The 6,227-nt window shown below is 42.1% G+C and overlaps 1 long non-coding RNA gene across 1 annotated transcript; it reads right to left on the bottom strand.

Annotated features, from left to right (window-relative positions):
* Nucleotides 1-3,059: 3,059 nt before the first annotated feature.
* Nucleotides 3,060-4,525, bottom strand: LOC143422028 (uncharacterized). Its single transcript, XR_013101624.1, has 3 exons — nt 3,740-4,525; nt 3,545-3,654; nt 3,060-3,464 (listed from the first exon to the last, which is right to left on the bottom strand). It is a non-coding gene; the product is annotated as an uncharacterized LOC143422028 (long non-coding RNA).
* Nucleotides 4,526-6,227: the final 1,702 nt, after the last annotated feature.

Here is a 6,227-nt window from a genome sequence, read left to right as displayed (position 1 = left end):
GCCCACTTTGAATTCAAAGTAGCTTTTTAAACAGCCAGTGTGAGGACCCTGAGTTACTTTCTGCTTTCGTTACTTGTTGATCAGGTAATCAGTAACGAGCCCACGTGCCATAAGCACGCAACCTTTATTCACATGTTTTTGAAAGATATTTCTAATTTTCTGGGAGGCAGCTGTAATTAACGTGGGAGGAGCTGCTGCACATCACAGCTTTATCCCAGAGATGGGACTGCAGTTTGGACACAACACAACAAAAGTTGTTTGCGTCCCCGGCTGGCGCACTTTTAATCTAACTGATAGGAAATAAGGGGAAAAGGGACATTTTCAACATGCTATTCATAACACAACATGACAGTTTTAGTTAAAGAGTTAAAAATAACTATACATTTTCTTGAGTAAATGAACATTTCCAATGACACAAAGTTTTGTTTTTTTTAAGTTCAGAAATGTCCTACATACTGGTTTCCACGAGTCTCCATGAACTAAAAACTGAGAACAGTTGAAAAAACTGAAAATTCCACTGAAAACAGGCAAAGAAGCTGAAAATTCTGCTGAAAAGAGGTAAAGAAGCAGAATGTTGTGCTGAAAAGAGGTGAATCAGCAAAATTTCTGCTGAAAACAGATTTCTGCTTAAAAGAGCTAAAAAAGCTGACATTTGTGCTGAAAAGTGGTGAAAAAACTGAAAATTCTGCTAAAAAGGAGTGAAGAACATAAAATGTGTGTTGAAAAGAGTAAAACAAAGTTTTACTGTTAACTGAAAAAAATGTTACCATAAGCAGGATTTGAACCCTGGCCTCCCAGTCTGAGAACGGCTGCTCATCTCACTGACCTAAAACACAGCTCAGCCCAGCGAGCAGAAATAAGTGACCACATTGATAATGTGTTCCATTCATTTCAATGGGCAAAATATTGCAAAAAATGCAATGTGAGGCATTCACACAATAACAACTTACTACAACCAGGGAATGCAGAAGAGCATCTCTGAATGCACAACTCGTTTAACCTTTAAGCAGATGGCCTGGAGGAGCAAAGACCACACCACCAAAAGTGGACGAAAGATTTGAAAAGTATTGGTCTGGTGAGTCTCCTTTTCTGCTGCGACATTTGAATGGCAGGGTGAGAATTTCCAGCACCTTGTTGAAACTACACTGTGAAGCATTAAAGCAGTTCTGAATGCAAAATAGGGTTCAAAGTGTACCTCATAAAATCTGTGGTGATTGGATAAGCATCTAATTTTCACAGCTAGATGTGCTCCTTTATTGGCTCTCGGAGTTTAGTCCCTACTCCAAGGTGTTAAGTTTTGCTTCTCAGCAGCCATTTAAAAACAACCACTTATTGGGGCAGTTATTTTGAACCATTATCTTAATTTAAATACTCGCCTGCACTGTAAAGTCACCGGGGAAATTTGACAGAAACTTCACCTTAAAAGTTGCTGACTTTGCCTTAAATTTAGGTTTTAAAAGGCTTTCTTTCCCCTTCTAATTATACTGATCCCACCATTACTGCCATTGTAGAAGGTTGGTTTAAATAAATTTTACATGCTTTTAAATAGGAACAAAAACACAGGTTTACTTCCAGTGAATCTAAGCAGTCAATAAACCAGGGCCCTGTTTCAGGAAGCCGGTTTAGAAAACTCAGAGTGAAAAACGATACGCAGGGTTGAGTAACCCCGAACTGTCCAACTCGGAATATTCGGTTTCAGAAAGGCTGATAACAAGTAGTTCAGTCAACGCGGAGTTGCTTTAACCCCAAGTGAAGCGCGCGGACGAGGATACATAAAGCCCTGATCAGTGGAGCACAGATTAAGCGAGTCACCATGGAGACGGAGGGAAAGAAGGCGCGGTCAATGTATTTTACAGCGCTTGAGGCCGAAATTCTGATGGCAGTATATGCCGATAACATGCAAATTTCGCGGAAAAAAGTAACACAGCGACAGCTGCAAAAGAAAGTGAGCATGCATGGCAAAACATAGCCGACAGAGTCAATGCGTGAGTGTTAATTTAAACATTGATCGAGGGATTTCCACCCATTTAACACGTTATTTTATCATATGTTATTTTATTTGTTATTTTATACATTTTATTTTGTGACGTGATGTGAGCGCAGGTGCAACCCAACAGGCCCCAAACGTTCCTGGCAGCAAGTAAAAATGAAATATAAAAATATAGTCCAAACAGGTAAGGTGTAATTGTATTATGAGCCATAGTGCTTGGTCTGTTTGTCCCATGTAAATCAATTGCAGTTAGAGGCTACATTAATTTTCTGTCTGTAAGCACTTATTGAAATTATCTGAGCACATTACAAGTACATATTTTCTTACTCTGTATGCTCAAATGTGACCCGTTATAGCCAACAGAAAAAAAGCGGAGGCCCGAAAAACAGGTGGGGGTCCTCCACCACCACCACTCACAGAGGCTGAGCAGTTGGCCCTCAGCCAAAACAGTGGGCGCCCTGTGGCCGAAGGCATCTCTGCGGGGACATCCTCTGAGTCAATAACCCCGCAAGACACAAGTGCCTACATAGGGGGTAAATTCAAAATAATACATGATGTGCATACATCCTTTCTTCACAGTCACCTTTGCAGTGCTACTCATTCATTTGATAAACTCTTTACCATAATGGATTATTTTGTAGTGAAGTTATTTTCCTACTGATTTTGCCTTCCCTCAGTCTTGGTTGTCTTTGAGAGCATAATGACAATGAAGTGTAAGGTGATTGGTATGTTTGTTAATTGCCATTTGGTCCCTTGTAAGTTATAAGTGACCTGTATAAACCTCATATTCTATCAGTTGATGGTGGTGGTGTACTGCATCTGGTGCAGCCTCCTGTTGAGCCAGACCAACATGCAGTTGTGAGTAATACTCCACAGATTATATGAGTTTACAGTAGAACAGCAATGTTGTTAATTTCTTTACTGCAGGAAAATAATGAAGAAACATTGACAGCTGTTACAGAGGAGGAAGCAACAGAGACACTTTATGAGGTTTACATCTTTTAATACTTTGTGTACAGGAAACACAGGTGACCAATAAAGCCAGTTGAACAAAAAATCTGTTTATTCTTCTTTCAACATGTTGAGGTGATGGCTCAAAAGAAATGATTGTGACATATGGTGTCTCTGACTGCGCTTCCATCTTGTATGTCCGTGGGAGGGTCAGGATGTTCATGGTTTGGATCACTGCTGTTTGGTTCAGAAGGACAGTGTTCTCCTCTAATTGTGGCAATGTTGTGAAGAATCACACATGCCACAATAATGTCACATGCCCTTTCTGGGGTGACCCTGAGTCTTTGCAGGCACTGGAACCGGGCCTTAAGCATTCCGATAGTCATTTCAACTCTGGCTCTTGTCCTGCAATTAGCCAGATTATATCGCTGCTGTGGGCCCGGTTCAGGGTCAGAGTAAGGGGTAAGCAAATAGGGTAAACATGGATACCCCCTATCACCAAGCAAGTAGCCAGTGAACTCTCCTAAGACAGAAGGATACACTTCAGTTCAAATGTCCCTGAAGCAATTGGTCTTTATATATTTTAAAGTATTTTCAACTCACCATGTCCAAATTTTGTGCTCAGTGTACATTCACGGAATATTTGTGAGTCATGGACAGAGCCTGGCCACTTGGCTTCCACATTTGTGATAATGTTGGCAGCATCACATGATCTTCACAGTGCAGAGAACACAAATTAGCATCCATTACTATGATGAAATAATTTGTTAGTTTGAAATGCTACAGGGAACTATGTACCTGTACATTAATGCTGTGGAAAGACTTCCTGTTCACATAGTCTCCTTCATTTACTGAAGGAGCAATGATTGGAATGTGAGTGCCATCTGTACAGCCAATCACGCCTGGGAACCCTGAAAATAAATGTAAAATTTAAGTAGTAGTTCAAGTATCACCACATCATAAATTAAGTTTTGGTCATCCTGATACCTGCAATTTTGTGGCATCCCTCTTTGATGAATCTTGTGGGTCTATGACCGGGGAACACCACAAACGTGTACAGGAGACGTTTCAGTGCAACTGTAACATTCCTGACTGCCCGACAGACGGTAGCCTTGGAAACGTGCTCAGCGTCACCAATATTATACAGAAAGCTCCCGTTTGCAAAAAACCGAAGTGCGATACAAATAATATGTACAGAACTGAGAGAATGTCCGCGATGTGTCACATGCGTAATATTAGGCCTGAGGATGTTATCCAAATAAATTATAGATTGTGCTGAGAAACGGTAACGTTCACACAGGAAATCATCAGGAAATGATAAAATGTCCGAACGCGCTCTAATCACTCTCTCCCGGCGGAGAGCTCTGCGGAGAATTTGGGCTTCAACATCTACTGGCTCTTCAAGGAAGGGACACGCCATGTCTGACACTTCCTACTGTCAGGTTTCCGACAAAGAGGCGGAGACAGTCAGGGTTAGTTGTAGTAAACCTGCTAGGGGGCAGGTTAGCTTCACGGCGTGTGTCGTCATAGTGACTCACTCAGGCTTCAGCTGAACTCGCTTTGTGAAACCGAAAACCCAGAGTTTTCGTTAACTCAGGGTATACTTACTCAGTTTTTCCACTAAACCGGCTTCCTGAAACAGGGCCCAGGGCCCTGTGCTTCGTACGTCGCTTACTACATCCAAGATCAAATGAAACATCCAAGACCAAATCATCGCGCTAACTCTGAGCTCGCTATTCCGGTTCCCCGAACACACCTGTTGTTGACGATTAGTATAGCTGGATGAAGTAATGTGAGATCACTGGGTGGCCCAACAGGGGCTACGCATCGATAGTAGAAACATTGATCGGCAACCCTTTGATTGGTCGGCGAAAATGTCGAAGGAGCGCGCTCGGTATTTTTCGGCAGCAGAGCAAGAACTCTTGAGTGAGGGATTTCAGGAGTTTCAGAGTTTAATTAAAACGCAAGGGAACACTGCAAAGGGTGCAAAAGCAAGGAGAGAGGGCTGGCAGAAAGTTGCTGACAAATCAAACTCGTAAGTAATTCAATAATAACAATAATAATGGAGTGGATTTATATAGCGCTTTTCAAGGCACCCAAAGCGCTTTACAATGCCACTATTCATTCACTCTCACATCCACACACTGGTGGAGGCAGCTACGGTTGTAGCCACAGCTGCCCTGGGGCAGACTGACAGAAGCCAGGCTGCCATATTGCGCCATCGGCCCCTCTGGCCAACACCAGTAGGCGGTAGGGTAGATTTATCATATCACACCATATTATCCAATATTATATTACATTATATTATATTATAATATGTTATATTATATCCCCTTTCACATTAGAGCCACAACAGGACCCACTAGAACATGGGAACAAGTAAAAGTGAAATATAAGAATGTTCTACAGAATGGTAACATTTATCACTTATATTGCTTGTCGTCTCTTGGAAAGAGACCCTGGAATACTCTGTTTGTTTGTTCATAACAGCAACCAAGAAAAGGGCAGAGCAAAAAAAAAGACAGGTGGTGGTCCTGCACCCCCTCGTCAACAAGTTGGTTAAGTGAATAATACCCTCACGGGAAAATCGATATCTCTCTATGAGCACACTGTCGCGCTGAGCTAAAGGATCCTGTCTGTCCCGCAATATACGCTGAATTCTGAGGACTCTCCTTATCAATCTTGCACCTTCCGCAATGGGTTGCTCGCGTAAACGGACAGGATATGACTGCGACAGACTTCCCAAATCCACCTTCGCTTTTATAGCCGTGGTCTCTCATCTTGATTACACGAAGTAATTTACAATTACTACTCTGAAATATGAATTACATTTGTAATAATCACATACATGTAATAGAATGTTAATAGTACATTTCCCTTTTTTAGGGAATGACCTGTATGTATCTGTGTGAAATCAATAAAAGGATCAAGTGCTGCATTATCTTTGGTTACATTGATGTTATTTATTTATGGTGAAACAGTGGTGGAATATCGCTGTTGCTTTCGTATGAATGACGCGGGCATACCTGCGTGGCCGCGATCTAATCCTGTTTACATAAAGTAAACCTGCTCCCCAGCAGGTTTACGCTTACGGCTCTGTTGCTATGACAGCAAGTCCCGGATGGGCTTCGGGGAACCGAACGATCCAGGATCACGCGAAATCGTCAACAATCTCATCCAGCTAACTCACTTAGCGCGGTACGAAGAACAGGCCCCTGGTGTCAGAATGGAAAAGCATGTTTATTTGATGAACACGTGCTTGCTGTGAACATGAAAAGTGGCCTTG

The sequence above is a fragment of the Maylandia zebra genome, linkage group LG2, assembly GCF_041146795.1.
Source record: "Maylandia zebra isolate NMK-2024a linkage group LG2, Mzebra_GT3a, whole genome shotgun sequence".
Taxonomy (NCBI): domain Eukaryota; kingdom Metazoa; phylum Chordata; class Actinopteri; order Cichliformes; family Cichlidae; genus Maylandia; species Maylandia zebra.
This window is presented reverse-complemented; position numbering and strand designations above follow the sequence as displayed.